Here is a 20,813-nt window from a genome sequence, read left to right on the forward strand (position 1 = left end):
TCTCAGCATGAGCAAGGGTCTTGGAGAAGATACATCAGTACAGAGCAGTCTTGGTCTTATTAGGAGTTCTGTTGTCTTCAGGGCACTGTGGCACCTTGCATTTCAGTTTCGCTGCCTGTGTGAAGGGAGGATGTCTTCTGCTTCAGACTGATACACACAGTGCAATACTGTAATAAGCCTCTGGGTGGGTGAGCTGGCAATGGAAGGCAGTTTTGTCACCAGTGGTATAAGTTCAGAGAACTGAGTGTAGGTTTTTGCTGTGCATCCAACATAACCTGTCATAGCTTGATGGGGATATCCAGCCCTGTTTGAAGGGGCAGTTTGTGCAGTTATAAGTTCGATTTTACTGCAAATCTGAGACCTGCAGAAATTGCTGTTCGGGTTTTGTGGCATGTACTCGGTCTTGAGCTTTTCTTGTCTGGGGTGAAACACTCTCTGCTGCTGTTGGCTGTAGGTCAGGCTTGGCAGAAGATTTGAGGGGAAAGCCCAGGTGACAATAACTGGCTGTGCAGGTAGGTGGCTGGCACTAATTCCTTGGCTATTTTAAGCCTCAGACTCCTGGCAGAGGAGAAGAAATCTGAACCGTTGGCTGGGCTAATTCTGTTCTATCTGACCTGATCACTTGAATAATCATGTGATTGTAATTACCGTCTCTTGACTGATTTGAATTAGATCATTGTCACTCTAAACTGTCAGAGAAGCCACTTGCATGAGAGCATCTTTATATCAGAAGCTGGTCATCTTCAGTGTGATGGGGAGATCTGTTGAGCAGCCCAGTGGTCACTGACAGCCTTTGCCTTTTGGTAGCAGCGTTGCTGTGAACATCTACAGGCTTCCTTCTCTGTGCAGCATTTGATGTGAAACAGACAGTGTTTACACCTGTGGAAAACACACCCTTAGCTAATGTTTGAGACAAACGTGGTCAGAGTGGTTGGCAGGAATTGTTCATCGGTCATGACTGACATGCAGGTCTGAAAAGAGTTCTCTACCTCAACTCTGTACGGCAGAGAGCAGCAGAAGAGAAGCAAAGGGCATCTACCTGAAAGGGATGGATTTTGGGTTGTTTTTTATTTATGTTTCTAACTGTGTTGTGCAAATGAAGATGAATGTTGGGGAAAGAGGAACCAGGAATATGGCTGCGCTTTGCCCTGTCCTGTATCTCTTGGGTGCAGCCCAACAGCAAGGACAGCTTACCTTAGGTGTGGGAATATAGGTTGCCCTCTGACAAAGGCAGCACAAGGTTTTCTGGGAAAGGACCTCCCAGGTTTATGTTTAGTCCAGGCAGTTTAGAGTGACTGCACTGGTGTGAGTAATGCATCTGTAACAGCATTTAAGAATACAGGAGAAGCCTGGTATGAGTCTTAATAATTTCTTCAGTGCTGCCACAAATACTCCTTCCGAGGCTGTTGAGTTGAAGCTGCTCTTGAGAATGCTTAGTCTATCTAGAGTAACCTATCTAGTGCAGTTGCACTTTCCCTGGATGCTGAGCAGCTCCCTTCCTGTGCTTCTCATGCCAACCCTTTGGCTTGTGTTTTGAACCTGGAGCTGCTTTCTTCCTACTTTGCTTCTGTTACCCTTCTCTCCATTGTTGGTGTTCTGCGTCTGTCTGGAAGCTTGTGTCTGCTTGCTGCTTTCTTCCTTCTTTGTGGCTTCTTTTCATGCATCTCGGTGTGCCTGGGCTGTCCTGTGGAGCTGCATGAGTTTCCAGGGACTTGTACTTGAGCTCTGCAGACCCCCTGCAAAGGTTTGTGCCTTTATGCTTGCACCCTAGTCTCTGCCTCCTCTCTGTGTTTGCCTGGCAGTGTGAGCCTCATGGGAAGATGTTCAAGAAAGCTGTGCTTGCAATAAGATTTACTTTCTCCTGGAATTTTCCTTTCCTTTTGTTTATTAGTCTTCCTTCAATTGAGATCAGCTTAGGTGGTACATCTGGAAAGCAAGGAAACCAAATTCTGTGCTGTTTGAGTAAAGTATGACACTATCCAGGCTACAGCAAGGAACTCTCAGCAGAAGGGTGGCTTTTCTCAGTGATAGTTTCTGTTTTTAGGCTGCCTGTGTTATTAATACACTGCTGTCCCGGGAGGTGGCCATAAGCAGGAATTCAGACACCTGATACTTGCCAAACATAGTTTCCATAGCAAATGGGCAGACGTGCTGTGTCATGCGTTACGCCTCAGTCCTTGCACTCATCTTTGTTTCTCACCTCTCCAGTCTGTTCTTGCATCTGAGGCAAACATAAACCTCCTGGGCACTGATTTTAGGACAGGCTGTGGGTTGTTTTTACTGGGATGCTGGGAGTGTTGGGGCTTTGGTTTCAAGGCATAACTTGGAAGCTCTTTGCTTTTCTGTAATGAATGATTGTGGAGCTTGTTTACTGAACACCTACGTAGGTAGTACTGTTTGCAGGCTTCAGGAGCACTTGGGTGCCAGCAAAGTCTGTCGAATTACACTCATTTATGCTGTTTCCTCTGTTTTGCAGGAGAGGAAGCTGGGCTTAGGGATCACAACATTTTCCTGCACATGAAGCACTGAATAAAAGAGAAATGGGATGGAAGGGGAAGTGTGGATGAGAAAGGCAGAATTAGCTGCAGAATGGAGGGGAGAAAGGCAATGCTCACTTTTAGAGAAAAGAGATGTTGTTGAATTTGGCAGTGTTACACTGTTGGAAATGAAATGCAGTTTGGTTTTCTTATTTGTTTTGCCTATCAGATGTGCTGTGGGATGCCCAGACTGCACAGTGTGTGTGGAGTGTGCTGCAAACCATGATCCAAGTGTCAGTGCTTGCTCATGAGCCTTGAGTGGAGGAGGAGAGCCGGCTGGGCAAGTGACACTTGCTAGTAACAAGTCTGTTTGCTTGCATACGTGGCTTTTTAAATGGCTGCAGCCCCAAGGAAGAAGGCTGTCTGTAAACAGCTCATGATACAAGGGAGGATTTGTGCAGGGCTTTGAGGGGTGACATCCTCTCCTCTCCCAAGTAAAGCATCAGCAATGTGGAGGGTAACTAGCAAATTCTTCTCCCTGCTTTCCCTTCAGAATGCTGGGCTGTCTGATTCTCACTTTGCCTGTGCCACACAGCTGCCCTGGGTAGGGCTGTGCTGTGTAGGTTGCTGTGCACATCTCTGTCCTGGGGCATGCTGTTGCAGATGAAAGCTGTGCAAGCAGGTAACAGGACTGCAGTGGCTGTGATCACTGTTAGATATTTTCCAGGAATACCCATGAGGCCTCTTCTTGGACCAGACTCCTTCATTGTCTGAGATGCCATTCAAACACATCCTGTTTTCCGGAGTTTACAATTTAACCCACAAAGCCTTGAAACATCCAGCTCCAGGCAGCAGTAATCTGCACCTTCTTGGCCAGGGGTACATGGGAGATGGTGGGGAGAGCTGCTGCCTGGCACCACTCATCCAGGCATAAACTTCCCTGCCCAAGGCCAGCAGCTGTCAGAGCAAGCTGAGGAAATGGTTAACTGCATGAATGAAAATTGCTGAAGTGAACCATTTTCTTCCATGCAGGGTGCAGCAAGACTTCTCCAACCCCGCATTAATTGAGCATATGGCAGGGGTGGGGATGCTGGCTACCCTGGGAGGGACTGGGTACACACCTAAGTGTCTGTGGCCAGTAACAGTGTGGAGCTCCAGGCCAGGGAAAGGATAAGCTACAGAGAGGCTCCTACAGAAGTCTTGGCTTCAATTAGAGAAGAAAATGCTGGTTTGTAATTTTCTTCAAATGTGCTGAAGAGAGCAGGCAGGATTGTGAGGATGGATACTGCAGGACTTAGAGGCAGCAAGACAGGTGTCTGGGGTCACCTTACTCTGGCTGCACATTCAGCCCTGCACTTTACCCACTACATTGAGTCTAGCAGCTGGCCTGGGTTTGAAACTTGTTGTTTTAAAGAATGGCTGGGAGAAAACAGTGAAAAATGGTTTTTAGGGAAGTGATTTTTGCAAAGTCCTGGGTTATCCACTGCTGAGAAGAGGCTTTGGTGAGCAGGTACTGAGCTGGAGATCAGGCTGCATGCCTGATTAGTGTGGCACTGCTGCCAGTTCCCCACGAGTGTTTGCACAAACCCCCAGCTTGCATCTGTTTTAGTTTCTTTAAAACAAGCAGAGCACTAGGGTTACTCTGTCAAGTGTTGCACCATTTTGAGATTTAAGGCAGTATCTTGCCCCCGTCTTGCTCTCCCTCACTGAGTGTACTCAGAGTTCCTGTTTCTCACCTGTGTGCTCTGCAGAAGGCAGATGCATGGTGGAGAGTGAGGAGCAGCAGCAGCACAGAGCTGCTCGGTCAGCTGCAGGATTTTTATTTCTGTTGACTGGGTGACATTTTATTTCAGGTGCTTGGTGACATTTGCAGGTGTGCTTTCTAGAAGGGCTGGGTTCATCTGCCCAGAAGTGATGGGCAGAGGAAATGTAAGACAAATCTGTAAGACCCTTCCCTCAGCACAAAGACATGATGTTTGCAGTTTATTAGCTGGGCACTATTGAATTGTATCCTGACAAACAAACTCCAGGTTTGGAGCTGCCAGAGCTTTGTGACTGGATGGGCAGGAGCTATGCAAGTGCAAAGGACCAGTTTCTGAGGCTGTGAGGATTCTCCTGAAGCAAACCTGTCTGTTGGTGTAATGTCATTGCAGACACAGCATATGAATCACAGCCCAAGTTTTTATGCTGGGAACTACTAGCTCAGCGTTTTTTCCCCATCAGCTCATAATGTTGCAAGATGAAATCCTGCCGTGTTAATACGTAGTAGAGTTCAACCAGTCGATTATTAAGAATCATTTGGAGTTGCTAATTTGGACAATGCCTTTGGAGTGGGCTGCTGGTCTATGTTTGCTGTGTTGCTGTTCAATGTCAGCCCTCCCATTGCATTTTGTCAGAGCTTCCATTAATTTCAGTAGAAATCTGCATTTGAGGTGAAGGGTGACCTAATCTTTAAAAAGGATCTTAATCCACTTAGCCTCTCTTGCCAAGCTCAGCATTTTTATCTTGTCAGGAGCAGACTGCATTCCCTAACCTTGATGTGTCACTTTCCAGTTGGCTTAATATTTGGGTGAAGATAAAAAGGAAATGTTTTTTTCAAAGATGAAAAGAATTTGTGCATCTAAGGTATGTGTGTGTGTGATGTGCAAGTCTAAAAAAGATGTGAGCATAATTTTAAGTGCTGAGGTGGTGGAAAAAAGATAAAATAACAGCAGCAGATGACTAGTGAACAAGAACAGGAAGGGGTAAATCCATCTGAAAGACTTCAAATGGGGAATTAAAAGGGAAGAAGAAATAGGGCGGAAATGTTGTTTGATGTAAAATTAAGTGCAAGACGAAAATAGGACTCCTGTTAGCTTGACCTGTAAATGTCTGTTCCCAGAGGACTGAGAGCAGCTAGGAAGAATATGGTCTCCGATGCAAATACGTGCCTATGCCTTGTTAGGACTGGAGGTTACTGCATTAAACCCAGCTCGGGTTAGAAAGGGTGCAAAGCTGTTGCCAGTAGCCTGTGTTCAGTTTTGGAGGGTTTCAGCTCAGACTCTGGTCACAAAACAACGCAACAATTAACGCTAATTGGTACCTTCCTTGATGCCCTGTCCAGGGGGAATGACCCTTCCCCTGCCCCCCTGGAGGCAGCCACTTCACTCCAGGTCAGGGGAAGAGGCCACCCAGGGGATGTTGCTTGGCTCACAGGACCTTAGCGCCAACTGGAAATCTCGAGTTGAACCCAGTTCACGCAGCATGAGGACTACCTGCTGTGTATCTGATGTTTCTCCCTGGGTGGCCAAATGTCTGCAAGGAGTGAACACCCACAGACATGCCCACAATGAGCCTTAAAGCCATTTGCTCACTTCTCTTTAATCAAAAGCTTCTTTCCTCGTATTTTCTTTTCTGTTTGGTGACCAAAGCGAAGCTTCATGTGCCTTCACGTGGGAGTTAAGTGGGTCAGCAGGCTGCTTTGTGTCAGCTCTCACGTGGAAAAAGCCCGCTGCAAAATGCTGAGGCTTGGCAGGAAAGTGCCAATTAAAGATAGCAGTGCAGGAGCACATTGTCTGGGCTGAAAGTACTCGAATCTAGGACTGTGACAACTGTCATTTGTAAGGGAAAGAACGATGAATTATTACATTGACTGTTGTTCTAAAGTAGCTGGCACTTCCCCTCTTTCAAGAATTTGTTCTCATGCAGTCTGGACAAGGAGTTTTTCCGTGTTATACAGGTAAAGGGTAGAGGAGGAGAGTCACGGAGCCCGGTGCAGGAATGTGATCAACAGTGCTCTGAAGCTTGTACTTGGGCTTCACCTCATGTTGGTGATATTACTTATCTGTGTCTCAGCAGCAATCCAACCTTGTCCTGAGCACAGCACAGGTCTGGTTAGGGATGTGTGCAGGAAATCTGATTGCCAAGAGATGGCAAAGGGACAGATGTAGTGCTACACTGAGTCAAGTGAAGTTGTTCTCCCCCCTAGCCATTAATGTAGTCAAGTTGAGACAGCACATAAAGGAAACATGGTTAAGTCTGCATGGCAGCATACTCAGCTCTAGGGAAGCCACCCAGGGGCAGCCAGGCCTTGACGTTGCTACCTCTGCTGTCCTGGGCAACTTCATCATCAGACTGTCATTCATAAATTAATCCATTTCTCCTTGGAGCACTCTGCCATCAGATTCCTGAGAAGACATTGTGCAAAAGGGCCCTGAAGGAAAGGGGAAGAGCAGGTCACTCAGGTGTAATCAGTGTTTCTACTGAAATGGAGCCTCTCTCCCTCCCAGTCCATGCCTCTCCTTCCCACTGGTTCTGGTTTATCATTGTGGTTTTTGTTCAAAAGAGCAGTGTTGGTAAATGAAAGATAGAATATCCATACATCCCTTCATCTTAAAAAAGCTTTCTGCCTTTACTTTGCCCTTCCTTAGATCTTTCTGTGCCCTTACTGCAGACCATAAGCTGATCTGTTTCATCTTGCAAATGGTCTGTGCTTTGTGTTGCACTTGTGTAGGCATACAGCTGCTACTCACAACAAACCAGACCTTTCTCAACAAGGAGAGAACAGTGCATTTTGCAGGTGGACTGATTAGAGAGATGCTTGCTGCTTCAGTGGGGACAATGTCCTCTCAGGAGACAGATGTTCCTGCTTTTCGGTTGCATGAGTCCTGCCTGTGCTAGAGATCCACGTGTGAGGTAGGTAAGTAAATGCAGATCTTTCAGAAATGGGAGTGTAGTAAAATGTACCTTTTATTTAGGTATGTTATTTATAAGGGCAACTCTAAACACCTGCTGTAAAAACACTGGTAGTGAAGTCCTTGTGAAGCACTTGCAAGTGATGGTAGCAGCTCTTCCAGTTTCGTTAATTTAGAGTCCTTTCTGCACCCTGGGGTAAATCCCCAAAGTTAGAAATAGCATGGTCATTATGTAACAATAACTTTGGAGAAGATGAGATATCCATGCAGATTAGATTCCATCCAGAAACTTGGATCTAGTTGCCCTGTAGCTTTCCCAATGTGCCTTTGTGTGGGTTTCCACTGAGAACTGTCGCAGGCAATGGACATACCAGTGTGTCATGGATGGTGCTAGAACAAATGCAGTTTGCTGTGACTGTGAGTTGATGGACTGTGCAGTATAATCAGGAGCCTCTCGTGAGCAGAGTTGAAGAATACTGAGATGCTGTGAGACTCCAAAGGAGAACTAGAAAATAAATCCATGAAAGGACAGTGTTCTGTTAGAGAAAGCAGGATCAAGCATGGTGTAGTGTGTGATATAGTGCAGTACTGTTTTCAGTAGTCACTGACTTTCAGAAACATAAAAGGGAAGAGTCGGAGCAGTGTCTTCACTGCCTACCTTGAAAAACCTGCAGGCTGCAGTGCATGTTAGACTTGTCTTTCTAATGAAAAGGAGGCTTATGGGATCAGTCTGCCTGCTTCTGTTCAGCTGTCAGGCTACCCCCTTGCTTTTTCCGTCTCTGTGTTTAGGGAGGAGGAAAGAATCAAGTTTCATGAGAACTGGAGGAGAGAAATAATTATCAGTAGCCTGGTGGAAAGGCAGGAGGGAGCTTGGACACGGTGTTGGTTCCTTTGGCAGCAGCTGCCATTGGACCTGCAGGTGTGTACAGGTCTGGACTTGACCGCAGCTCCCGCTGGCTGCAGCTCCTCGAGGGAGAGTGGCAGGACTCACAAAAGGAAGGGAGGGCTGGGAGAGGGCTGGGCAGCTCAGAGGAACAAAGAACACAGACCTGGGAGAAACCAGACATCCTTAGCTTCTGCAGAGGAGTTGGACCAGATGATCTCTAAATGCCCCTTCCAACCCCTAACATTCTGTGATTCTTAGTTCTGCTGCTCATGGAACAGTTTGGTTATCTTAAAAATATAGGTGTAAACTGTTCCAAAAGTCTCTCCAGGGAGAAAAAGGGGGAAAAAAAAAAAAAAACAGGAAAAGAAAAAAATCAAAACATCAGAGCTGATTAAATGACAGAGAAATTTATGTCTGTGCAGAGGCTCTACCTGATTTGTAACAAAAATGCGAAGTAAGCAAATAGAGGAAGACCGTGTCCACAGTCTAGCTGTTAATTTCACAGTGAGGAAGCTTCTAACTTTTGTGCAGTTGTCCCTTGAAGTCTTGACACAAAAGAGAGAGTAAAAATTGCATTTTCTGTGCAAAGAGGGAGGGGAGGAAGAAAGAACTTAAAACTGAAGACAATTTCATCTCTTAGAAGCTTTAGCCTGCCAAATAGTGACCCTAAAATCACCAGAAGAAAGAACCTATGTAGAAAAGGGGCAAACACCTAGTCAGAAGGTAGTACTGAGACATTCAAGGTAAACCTGTCTTTATTGTAACATTGAAGAGAATGAATTCACAGCAAATGTGTGATACACAATTACTGCTGATAAATGAAATACTGCTTATAATTCAGCTAATTTAGAACGATCTGTTCACATTTTATCTCATTTTTGTGTTCAGAATGGAATGCGATGATAGGTAGTAGAGAGGGAACTATGTAGGCTCCAAGTAAACTTTGTCGATAGTTCAAGAATCATAGAATCATTTCAGCTGGAAAAGACCTTTAAGATCATCAAGTCCAACTACTAACCTCATGCTGCCAAGCCCACTCCTAAACCATGTCCCACAGCACTTCATCTGTGTGTCTTTTCAATATCTCCAGATATTGACTCCACCACCTCCTGGGCAGCACGTTCTAAAGCTTAGTAACCCTCTCAGTGAAAAAGTTCTTAATCTCTAGTCTAAACCTTTCCTAGTGAAGGAATTCAGCTGAAGCAGAACAGTTTGTGTTTTATTAACATTCTGACAATGCTGCCCTGCCATCAGCTGCTTCTAGGAGAATGCAGAATGAGAGTAGGTCAAATGACTGTAGTCCTGGTTGCAGAATTTCCCAGCTAAGGAGGGCGAGTGTGCAGCACAGGGGCTGTTCCTCCTCTGCACCCACAGATAGTGAGGTGGGGACTGGAAAGCCACAATAGGTGAAGCAGAGCTATTGTCTCTGCTTTGGTTAGTACTTAGCCAGTTAGGCCTCTCAGGAGATTAGCTACTACCTAGGGGGTGAGAACTAAGGTAATTTCTAAAGCTGGTTTGTAATCACCTGCTTTTGGTTTACACAGAGCTGGCATCCTTTTAAGCACTAATATCTCTTGCTTTCTCTTCACATCTGTGCAGCCTGTTACACTTTATGTTCGACCTATGCCAGTTCCTTCGTGCAAAGCAGCAGTTATGTGAAAGTTGATGGTGGAAAAGAACAAATTATCAGATTGGGTATTATTTGGAGAGGGCTTACCAAATACCATTCCTGGGCCAAACTCGTGAGCCACAAAGAAGGGCATTATTACTCGAAGAAGTTATGACTGAAAAGGAACCCTATCTTCCACATAGAGTTCTTCCTTAGGAACCGGTTTGATGGTTCAGACTACATACTTGTTGGAAATGGCAGTGTTGTACAACCTTATGGAGGTCAGCTGCTTTCTCCAGAGCAGAGGATGAGGTCAGCGGGAGTAGTTTGAAGTGAAACGAAGGTCCTCTCCAAGCAACACAAGAGCAGCGGTCCTAAGCCACAGGAAGAAGATGGTCAAATGTCTTAGTAATGCACACAGGACCCGTTTCCTATTTCCCCCTCAGTGACACAGTAGAAGCACTGCAACTCATTGCATGCAGGAGAGCTACTTGCTTTTTACATGCACCTTTTTAACTAAGGTTGCACCGAACCGTTTCCCGCAATGGAGAATCGTTAAAGGAGGGGCTGCGCACTGACAGGCTGGTGCGGGTTCCTTTTCCCCACAGCAGCACTCGGGCGCCGAGCTCTCCTTGCTCGGCAGCGGGGGATGTCACAGGCCGGGCCCGCCAGCCAGGAGCACCGTGGTCCTTGAAGCTCCCTGCCCCAGCCCGTCCGTCGGCAGCGGGGTTTGCCCCGGCCCGTGTCCCCGCTCTGCTGGAAAGGGGCTGTGGGGCCTGCCCCTGCCCCCTGCGCGGCGCCCTGTCAGCCGCAGCGGCTCCCGCCGCGCGGGCGGCGTCGCCATGGCGACCGGGCCCGCCCCTAACGGCCGCGGCGGGGCCGCGCATGCGCAGCGCGCCCGCTGACCTCATCGCCGCCGCGCTGGGGGCTCCCCCGCGTGCCATCGAGCCGCGTTTTGTCCGCGCTTCGCCCCGCGCTCCACGGTGCTCGATGGGGGCGGTGCACGCGCGCGGCGCCGCGCCTGCGCGCTGCTGGCCCGGGACCCTTCTAGAGGCGCGGGGCGGTGACGCGCCGGCGCGGAGGGGCTGCGGGCGGCGCATGCGCGCTGGTTCCCATTCTTCCCGTGGCAGCGGGGCGGGCGCAGCCATGCAGCGCAGCGGGCGCCGCCGCCGGCACTGAGCGCCGACCGGCCCCCGCCCCGCCGCCTCCCGCGCTGCGCCCCGCAGGTAACGGCCGCGCCGCGGCGGGCGGGGCGGGCCGCGAGGACGGGGCGGGGAGAAGCGCGGGCGGGGGCTTTGTGTGGTACCGCCGCGGGGTGACGGTGGGGAGCGGGGCGGGGCGCGGCGCGGCGGGCGCCACCGGGGTCGTCCCGCCCGCGGCATCGGGTGCGAGCGCAGCCCCGGGGTCGCCCGGCGGTGGGATTTCTTGGAGGGGAGGGGGAGGGCGGTCCGGCGGCGTGACGGCCCCGGCAGGAGCCGGGGGCTGCGGGGGCTGCTAGGGCCTAGCGGCTGGCGTCCGTCGGCCTTCGCGCCCCTGGGGCCGCGGGGCTCAGCTCCCCTCGGGCGCACCAGCGGCGCAGCGCGGTTCCGCCGGCGGGAGCGGGGCCGCCGAGCTCCGGCCGAGCGGCAGCGGCGGCAGAGCGGGGCCGGCCCTGCGGCGGAGCGGCGGCCGCGCTCGGGCTACCGCGGGGCAGAGGCCTCTTACGAGGGTTCCCTCTGGTACAGACGGTGCTGATGAAAGGGGGTGAAGTGAGGGGCAGCCGCGTCGCGGCAGCTCGGCGATGCAAGGTTACGGGAACGTCTGGAGACTGCTGTGTTTCTTAAACCGCCGTGTGATTTGGGTGGATTCAGCTCCGGCATTCCGTCCTTTTGTGCACGTCGTGCTCTGCTTCATTCGATTCTATCCAAATTTTGAATGCAAGTTGGGTGAGGACTGGAAGTTTGTGCCTGTACAAAGAGGTGGATTAATCGTTAGACGAATCCTGCAAAAGTGCTTTCTGTGAGTTGCTGACTCTGAATAAATGAAATGTAGTTATTTGTCAGTATGTTTATACATGCTCATGCAAGCATTTAAGGTGTTTTCAATGTATGTGTCTTGAGATATCTGTGAGGAAAGCAAAAGCTACCCCCTTGTCCACCTCCCTGCACAGCTTCTTGAGAAAAAGGCAGGAAACTGAGGCAGAGTGACAAGCTGAAGGCTGTCTTGGAAGCCTGTGGTTAGAGTAGAGCAGAGACTTCCCAGGTGTGAGGGTTGTTCTGACCAGTACATCTCTGTGTCTTGCAGGCTTCTGAATTAAGTCAGCATTTAATAAAGGAGACAAAGGTTAAGCTAAGAAGCACACGCTAAACTGGTGTTAGTAAGGTGGAGATGTGGTGTCCACCCCAGTGCTTGTGCCAGCATCTCAGGCAAATGTGTTGGAGTCCATTTTGCTGCTGAGTGCTGCAGACTGTTCCTCTGCATCTTTGGAGCAGTTGCATCTCCATTGTATGCTCTTCTTGATGCCACCTGGGTGCTGTTGAAGACAAAGAATTGTCACTTGATACTGGATGACACAAATCCACCATTTAAATCAGTAATTTCCAAATTGGGTCTTGCAAATACATTAGATGTGAAAGTGTTTGCTTCTGTGTGGGATTCTGAACTGGATTTAATAGAGATTTGCAACTGGAAAGGGGACTGCAGCTGGATTTATTTTAGAACCTCTAATATTGCTTTCGCTAGAGCAAAGGACTAAACCAAGTGTAGGATGGAACTGCAGTATAGGCATATTCAGGGTCTTCCTTATGGTAATGTAGCTTGCTGTGTGGAACAAGTGTTTGTGCTACAGTCCTGGACTTTGCAAAGTCCAGCTTTTGCTTGTTTTCTCTTTCAAACCCTGTCAGTGGGACAGATGCCTGGAAGTTATGAGAGACAGAGTAATGACTGACTGTGTCATTGTGGGTGATCCTCTCTATTTCCTACTCACACTTCTTGGATTTTTATTTTTTACAAAAATTGCTGCTGATATAAATGGATTTTTTTTCAACACCTGTGCCTGCAACTTTCCTATGAAGTCCTTGGAGTTGGTCATTCAGCTTCAAAAGTTTGTTTCAAGAAAAAATATGCCACAAAGTTAAATGCTTTACCTGTGCCTCACTTGGCTGATAATATACAGTGCTAGAAGTGAGACAGCAGTGGGCTTGTGAGGTGGAAATGTTTCTCTAGTTCATGTGCTGTTCCCTAGAGGGACAATTGCAGAAAGCACGTATGATCACCAGAGGCTGTGCTGCCATTCAGCAGCATCTCAACTGGCTTGCGAGCTGGGCAGAGAGGAACCTCATGAGGTTCAACAAGGACAAGTGCAGAGTCTTGCATCTGGGGAGGAACAACCCCATGCACCAGTACAGGCTGGGGGTTGACCTACTGGAGAGCAGCTCTGCAGAGAGAGACTTGGGAGTCCTGACTGATAATAAACTAACCATGAGCCAGCAATGTGCCCTCGTGGCCAAGAAGGCCAATGGCATCCTGGGATGCATCAAGAAGAGTGTGGTCAGCAGGTCAAGGAAGGTTCTTCTCCCCCTCTACTCTGCCCTGGTGAGGCCTCACCTGGAGTCCTGTGTCCAGTTCTGGGCTCCCCAGCTCAAGAGGGACAGGGAACTGCTGGAGAGAGTCCAGTGCAGAGCCACCAAGATGATCAGGGGACTGGAGCATCCTTCATATGAGGAAAGGCTGCAGGAACTGGGACTGTCGAGCCTGAAGCAGAGGAGACCTCATTAATACTTACAAGTATTTAAAAAGTGTATGTCAGAAGGATGGGGCAACACTTTTTTTTTTCTGTAGTGTCCAGTGATAGGACTAGGGGTAATAGAAAAAAGCTGGAACACAAAAGTTCCACTTAAACATGTAATGGAGCCTTGGCCCGGGCTGCTGAGGGGGATGGTGGAGTCTCCTTCTCTGGAGGTTTTAAAAACCCGCCTGGATGTGTTCCTGAGTGACCTGATCTAGGTGGACCTGCTTGAGCGGGAGGTTGGAGTAGGTGATCTCTAGCAGTTCCCCCTAACCCCTGCTGTTCTGTGATTCTATGATAGATCAGCTAGTCCTTCAGTCATCTTTCAAGTTCTGTAGGAATCTTAAACCTGAGCTGCAACTTTAGTGTTATGAAAACTAGATACTCAAACAGCAAAACTCGAACTGAAATGATTTTTCCGTTTCTCCTATATGTTACTCAACCTTTCCCTATCCATCAGGGCTGTTCGTTGTTAGAGGATGGGAGCTGGCAGCAGTCGGGCCACTCCTGTAACGGTTTACAATGTGAGGAGCTGGATCTTGATTTTGGGCCTCTCACTACAAGAAGGACATTGAGGTGTTGGAGAGTGTCCAGAGATGGGTAATGAAGCTGGTGAAGGAACTGGAGAACAAGTCTGATGAGGAGTGGCTGAGGGAGCTGGGGATGTTAAGCCTAGAGAAGAGGAGGCTGAGAAGGAGATAAATGATCATTCTCTACAACTGCTTGAAAGAGGGTTACTGTGAGTTGGAGGTCAATCTCTTCAGTAATGAATGACAGGACAAAAGGAAATAGGCTCCAGTTAATGCCAGGGGAAGTTTAGATTGGAGATTAGGAAGAACTTTACCACCAAGAGGGTTATTAAGCGTTGGAACGGCTGCCCAGGGAAATGAAGTCACCATCCGAACAGACATTTAAAAGATGCGTAGATGAGGTGCTGAAGGATATGGTTTAGGGTGACAGTGTGAGGTTAGTGGTTGGACTTGATCTTTAAAGGTCTTTTCCAACCGTAATGATTCTATGATCTTGCCCTCAATAGTGTTTATGTTAGGGGCAGGTCACACTGTGCTGTAAGAGTTGTGAAAAAGACTGAACATTAAATGCTTAGATGGATAAAGTAGTGACCTTCCCTGCATATATCTACCCATTTCAACATACATGCAGATGTTTGAGAGTCATATGTCTTTGAAGCTTGCAGACTACCATTACAGGTACACTTCTGGCCTCAGATGACTTTGGATCAGGCACATGTGTCATCCTGAGTCTCTCATTATCTCAGGCCTTGCCTAGACTAGTGCTGGAAGGCTTGTTGGCATACCTCTGGATGGGGCTTGCTGCTGCTTATGCCACCTTTGTGGGCAGTTGTAACTGAAGTTTCCTCCTGGACTCTTGACAGTGCCATCACACCTTCAAACAGCCCATGCCAGCCAGTGCATTGGGAGGAATGCTGGCAAGAACGTAAAGGTCTCTACAGAGAATAAATAAGAGACATGTTTTGTCTATTAACTTTTTCAGACTGTGACTTTAGTAAATCATGAGCAGTCTGGGTGAGGCAAGGGATTCCCTTCCTTCCTTGATGAATGGTGGATGTTTGTGGCAGTCTGGTGCAGTGCCCTTAGCTTTACATGTCTGTTTAATTGCATGCACTTCATGTTGCTCTCTGCTCAATTTCATCATTTTCATCAACCTATACAATGCTAAGATTGCATTGTGTGTTTCTTTAGAGCTCACTCAGTGCTTTGGATATTGTCTTTTGGACAAGCCTATTATCTGTCCTCAGAGCTGTCTTAAAGCCTCATGTGAGCTAGGTAAGAGCCTTATAGAGCAGCATACCAAGGAGCTAAACATGCTCAAGTTCCCTGGCATTCTGTGCTGCACCACTGTCTGGCTCCATCATAAACATGAGAGATCACTTGGCAGCACTAGCACTCTTACAAAACAAAAAACCAAACCAACAAACCAAAGCCTAAACAAGCTGGATGGAGTTGTAGCTGTTCAAGTTATAAAAGGGCAACAACTAGGTTTTGTGGTCTGAGAAACTGTTGCTTAAATCTGTGTGTTTGGCTCTCTAAGGAGGGAGATGTTCATTCTCCATCTAGAAACAGTGTGCCAAGTAGGAGCAGCAAAATTAATTCTGAGAGAAGTGTCATCATCAATAGTTTATTGGAAATGAGTGAGCAGATTTAGAAATCTCTAATTTGTTTTCCCTGCCAACAAAATAATAGGCTAAACAGCCTGATCAGGCCAGTCCCTCGTGCAGCATTTATGTGTCTCAGGTTTAAGCTGAGACCTTCTCTTTTGCTTGAAGATGCTTTAGATTACAAGGCATTTCAGAAAGCCAAATTGAACTAACAATGATTTGCTGAGGCAAAGGTCTGACCAGAACGGAGTCAGATTCTGACCTGTGTTTCAGAATGACTCTGAGTAGAAGGGAGGAATCACAGGTATGTGTCTGCCTGTTACACAGCAGGTAGTTCCTCAGTCCAGTAGTCTCTCAACTGCCACTAGAGTTCAGCCCAATTCTGGGTATCATCAAACAAAACCCCTTTCTGCTACTCATTGTCCTGTACTCTCTCCACCCACTGTTTTATAAATCTTAAGTGTAGTGGTGGCTTTCTGCAGTCCTTTCCTGACTGTGTTGGGAGAGTTCTTTGGCTATCCACTTACATGTGATTGCAAATGCCAGGCTGGATAGAATCTGCTTATGTTTGAGTGTTAGGGCGTAACCGTCCTTCAACCCTCTTCAACCCTCTCTGGAGCTGAACTGGTCCTAAGTGCTGGTTTCAGCTGGGCCCTGGCAGCAGTTGAAGTGCAACTGCTGCTGGAAGTTCTCTTGTCCTTGACTAGCAGTTTCCATGAGGGCTAGCAGCCCTGGAGAGCTGGGATAGGCAAAAGAGCTCTGTTTTTGCAATGCATACAAGTTTGCGTTGAGAATCACAGGAGAAGGAGATGTTAGCTAAGAAGCCTGAAGAGAGAGCAAGAAAACAGAATTTTTCCAAAACTCTTGACTTACAAACTGCTACTGTTGCACCCCACAGCCAGTCTGTTACAGGCTCCTACTCCAGTTCCCGTCTTGTTCAGTTTTGGGTGTCTGTGTTTCATATCAGCAGGATCTTGGCATGACTTGTCACAAGTAGGCATGGAAGTCATTGTGTTAGAATTGGAGATGCTTTTGGTTGTGGCTGCAGTATCTGCTTACCTCCCTGAGGTTCGTCTGTCCATGACCTGATTTGAGGTACAGGCTACATAGATTGTTTGATTTTATTTATTTATTTTCCTTCTTTACTCCTGCATCACACACACCTTGAAAATGTATGTTTTGAGAATATGTTGTGGAGTACAGGTGGAAGAGGTGCTACTGAAGGGTGCTTAGTTGGACACTTAGTGTCCCTTGAGGGCTTATACCCAAGGGATGATTGTATATTTCTAGTCTGTCATTTTACTACTAGCACTTGTCTTGAGTACTTGCTTTGAGGGTAGTTCTGGCTTGGACTTGCACGTAAAAACTTACCTACTTCTGTGTCACTAGACAGTTATGCATCTGTCTGGGTAACAGGGTCCTGGGGGATTTGTTGAGTATGGAATTTATATCAAGCCCACTGATCTCTCTAAAACTAGATTATCCTGATCATGTACCAGCATGTGGTAATACAAGTTTTTTCTTTCCCCAACTTGTTGCTTACTCTCGATTCTCACTGCCATTGGAGATTTTCTTTATAGTGGTTCTGGGGAAGGCACTGAGTTTCTACTCTATTCCTACCTGAAAAGTAAGATGCTTTTAGTTTTCTCCCACTTGTTTTCTTCAACTGATGTACGTTAAGAGATGTTTTTATTTTCAGGACCAACTAAATTAGTGATCTTAGCCTAAGGGACTTAATCTTTTGCAATACAAATAGATTCAGATACGTGCTGTGAAGTCACTAGTCCTGCTCCCAATCTAGCAAGTCATGGGCCACACTGCTCCTGTAGTGTCTTACTTCCAAATTTTACTCACATGAGGCTACAGGGGAAAGTCTCTTCCTTTTCTCCCCATGTTTTTCTAGATGATCCAATGTTGCAGCTGGATTGTGGCGGAGAGGGTTATGATGTGATTCTGGAAAGTATTGTCCTGCACTTAGTTGTAGGAAGGGTACTGGATGCCACCTCCCTTCTGGGATGCATCACCACAGCCCCTTGGGGAGACCTTGAGCACCCTTGGCTCTGACACTGCAGAGCAGAGCTGGAAGTCGGAGAGCCAGTGCTGTGTGGTTTGTTGGCCAGGGTCCCACAGACGTCAGCTGGTGTCCGCAGGCTCTAAGGTAAGCTTAGATCTCTAGAATGAGGGAGAGGAATGATATTTTTGTACACACAAATCTACCACTTAGGTAATATTCGCAATGTGTAATGAGGATAACTTTTTTCTCTGCCTCCCTGTGGTCCAAAAGGTCCCTAATAAATTGCAGTGTGATATCTTGGAACCATGAAATGAGATTCCTACAAAAGGAATTCACACAGAGCAGCTTCTGACATTACAGAGTCACAGAATGGTAGGGGTTGGAAATAGAGATCATCTAGTGCAACCCTCGTGCTAAAGCAGGTCCATCTAGATGAGGTCACACAGAAGCGTATCCTGGTGTCTCTTGAAAATCTCTAGAGAAGGAGACTCCACAACATCCCTGGGCAGCCTTAGTATAGAACTTTATGTTATAGGATACATTTACATTATAGGATTTTGATCTACATCTCAGCACTCAAACTTTTGAAAAGGAAGAGGACCTTGAAAGCTCATTCTATGGATTTGTCCTTGGTCTCAGACAAAGTTAAAACTAATTTCAGAGAGGGATTATGTTAGGAAAACAGAGGATGCAAAGCTCATCTAATTTTCTAACTGACTCTTGAAGGGTTACTCCCACTCTGCAAAGTGGTTCCATTAGTGTAGGGTATAGGGGTCACATTGAAGTGCCCTACAAGTTGTCTTGATTTGCTGCAGCTTCATTACTGTGGAGAGTTTATAAAGACTGATGCCTTGCTGTAATCAGTAGCACTGTCTGAGGTGTTCAGTTACCCAGGCAGCAATGCAAACCCTTCAGGAGGCATAGGAATTCCTGTTATCCTAAGCTTATCTCTCGTCTTACCCAGGGCAGTAAGGTAATGCAACTTTCCCAGCTAGCATCTGTCCTAGAAGGATTGTGTTGGGGCTAGAAGGCCTTAGTTAGCTTAAGCCCTGGAAATCTTTCTACCATCTTCATTCTAGAAATCTGCCTCAGTTTTCCTTGTGACAGTGAAGTGCTCTGGTTAGACTGGGTACTGTCTGTGCTTTAAAGATGAACTCCTTAACAGACTTTAAGCAAGTTTGATGAACAGGTAATATTTAGCGGAATCCTTGCAAGCCTTCAGCCAGACCTGGCTCATCTGAGACTGAGCTGCCCACAGCAGCTGGGAGTTCTGCAAACACTTCCTTGGTTTGGCTGGTGCTGTGGGAGGAGGAAGAATCCTTCCCTTGAAGAGCTAATTACACTTGCAGCAAGGAGGCTGCATCTGCATGGGCAGTGCTTGGCTCAAAAGCGAGCCTATACTGGCCTGTACTAGAGGTGTGGTGGCTACTCTGTCTGAAAACAGTTAAAGTTACTGTATAGAGGGTGTGGAAGGAGTCTCTGAATGAAATGCAGAGACATTTAGAACAGGGAGATAAGAATGGGGTTGTCAGCTAATTAAAAAAGCATGAGTTGTCAGGCTGGAAATCTGAGATACCATCTTTGGATTAAGGGGTGGCTCAACTGTAAGGCAACACTAATTACTGATTTAAAACAATCACTGTGATTGTGCAATATTCCTGGACACTAAAGAAACATTATTGCCTACTTACGGAGACAGGTGAACGTGAGGGAGAGCCCATCTGTCAGTTGCTGGGTGGGTGTCTCCTGCAAACTGCTTTTGGCTCCTGAAAAAGGTTGCTTTCTTCTTCAAGTAGAACACTCAATGTTTTACTTGCCACCTCATTCCCTCAGAGGGTTTGGACAACTAAGAATACTTTGAGCTTGGAGACTGTTAGTACAGCTGCTTTGTTTGCTGCAACTTGCACATGGAGGGAGGGGTAGGTTTGATTCAGTGCCTAGTGAGTGTCATACTTTGTAAAGGTCTGATACCAAATCCCCTCTGGGCAGGGGATAGCTGTGGGCATTGAAGCAAAAATAGAGGAGAACAAATGGACAGAGGACTGAGAGTTTCTACCCTTTGTACAGAGAGTTTGACACTGCCTTATGGATGAACTCTCCATTTAGTCTTTGCAGTACCTAGTTTCCAGGTGTCAATTAATATGAAATTGCGCAAGGGGGCTTTAGCTGGCAAACCCAATAATTAAGTATTTACACTGCCCACCTTCCAGGAGCAGTGAACTACTGCAGATTTGATGCCTGGTAGCTTTTATACTTGAAAAATTGCTGCATTTGTTTGGGATGGAGATCTCGTGAAGAGAGACAAGTTCTTTGTTGTGAAAAGCCAAGGTTCAAGGAATCGTCTCTCTTTGAAACAGTTTTAAACTGAAGTTTGTATGCAGTTGGGTCCTGAGACCTGTCAGGGAGACTTCTTGGTGCAACTATGATTGATGTGTTATTTCTGCAATTGCTGGGCTACAGCTAACTAGGTACAAAGAAAATACCAAACTAAAATAAAAACCTCTAAGAGATGTTGTCATGTCTTACAAGTTAAGCTTACTGGCCAGAAGTAGGTACAGAGATACCTTCAGGAAGGTGACTAGAAAGGCCTGGTTATTGAGTGGCCCTGGCTGTTGTCTACAGGGATGGTGAGTGGCAGCAGTATTTTGTCTCTCTGCAAGCTTGTGGCTTGAGTTAGCTGTGTTAGAGCACTTGACTGGGGATGTTTTTGACTGCAGCGATTTGTTGGCAAATCAAAACAATACTGAAAAGATAACCTGATGACTAGAGCAGAAGAGAGTGGGACATGGCTTTTTAAGTTGAATAGCGATGTTGGAAGAGCTCCCAAGTGTAGACAAGCCCCCAGGAGAGTAGTATTGTATTCTTTATGTGCATCAGATTTCCTTCCTCATTGCAAGAGGAAGATTTAAAATTTCCTGTGAAGTAACTTTAGATCATGTCTTACTTGAGAATTACAAATAATTCAGTTTCACTGATTCTGGAGTGTGGAGATCTAAGCACTGCAAAAAGTTCTTTGGCTTATGTGCCCAGCTTAATGTTGCCACAGTGTCTTAGCTAATAGATTTTTCGCTGATACTATTTGAATTGTCTTATTCTACAGGCAGAGCCAGTTGCTTTGCTGTGAATTGTACTGGCTTTTATGGTGTTATGGTGTTAGTATCCAGGCTGAATAACTTTGGGCTGTTCAGTTTTTGTCAGCTTTCTCTTTTAAGTTGTTAGTTCTGAGCTCCAAGCTGGCATTAAACTTGGAC

The 20,813-nt window shown here is 47.0% G+C and overlaps 1 protein-coding gene across 1 annotated transcript in view; it reads left to right on the top strand.

Moving 5' to 3' along the window:
• Positions 1–10,782: 10,782 nt before the first annotated feature.
• Positions 10,783–20,813, top strand: part of CLASP1 (cytoplasmic linker associated protein 1) — a 182,200-nt gene continuing 172,169 nt past the window's right edge. Inside the window, exon 1 of the mRNA XM_062004923.1 lies at positions 10,783–10,871. The gene's annotated coding sequence lies outside the window, so the exon portion shown is untranslated. The remainder of the gene's footprint in view (positions 10,872–20,813) is intronic.

This window comes from Colius striatus, chromosome 11, assembly GCF_028858725.1.
Source record: "Colius striatus isolate bColStr4 chromosome 11, bColStr4.1.hap1, whole genome shotgun sequence".
Taxonomy (NCBI): Eukaryota; Metazoa; Chordata; class Aves; order Coliiformes; family Coliidae; genus Colius; species Colius striatus.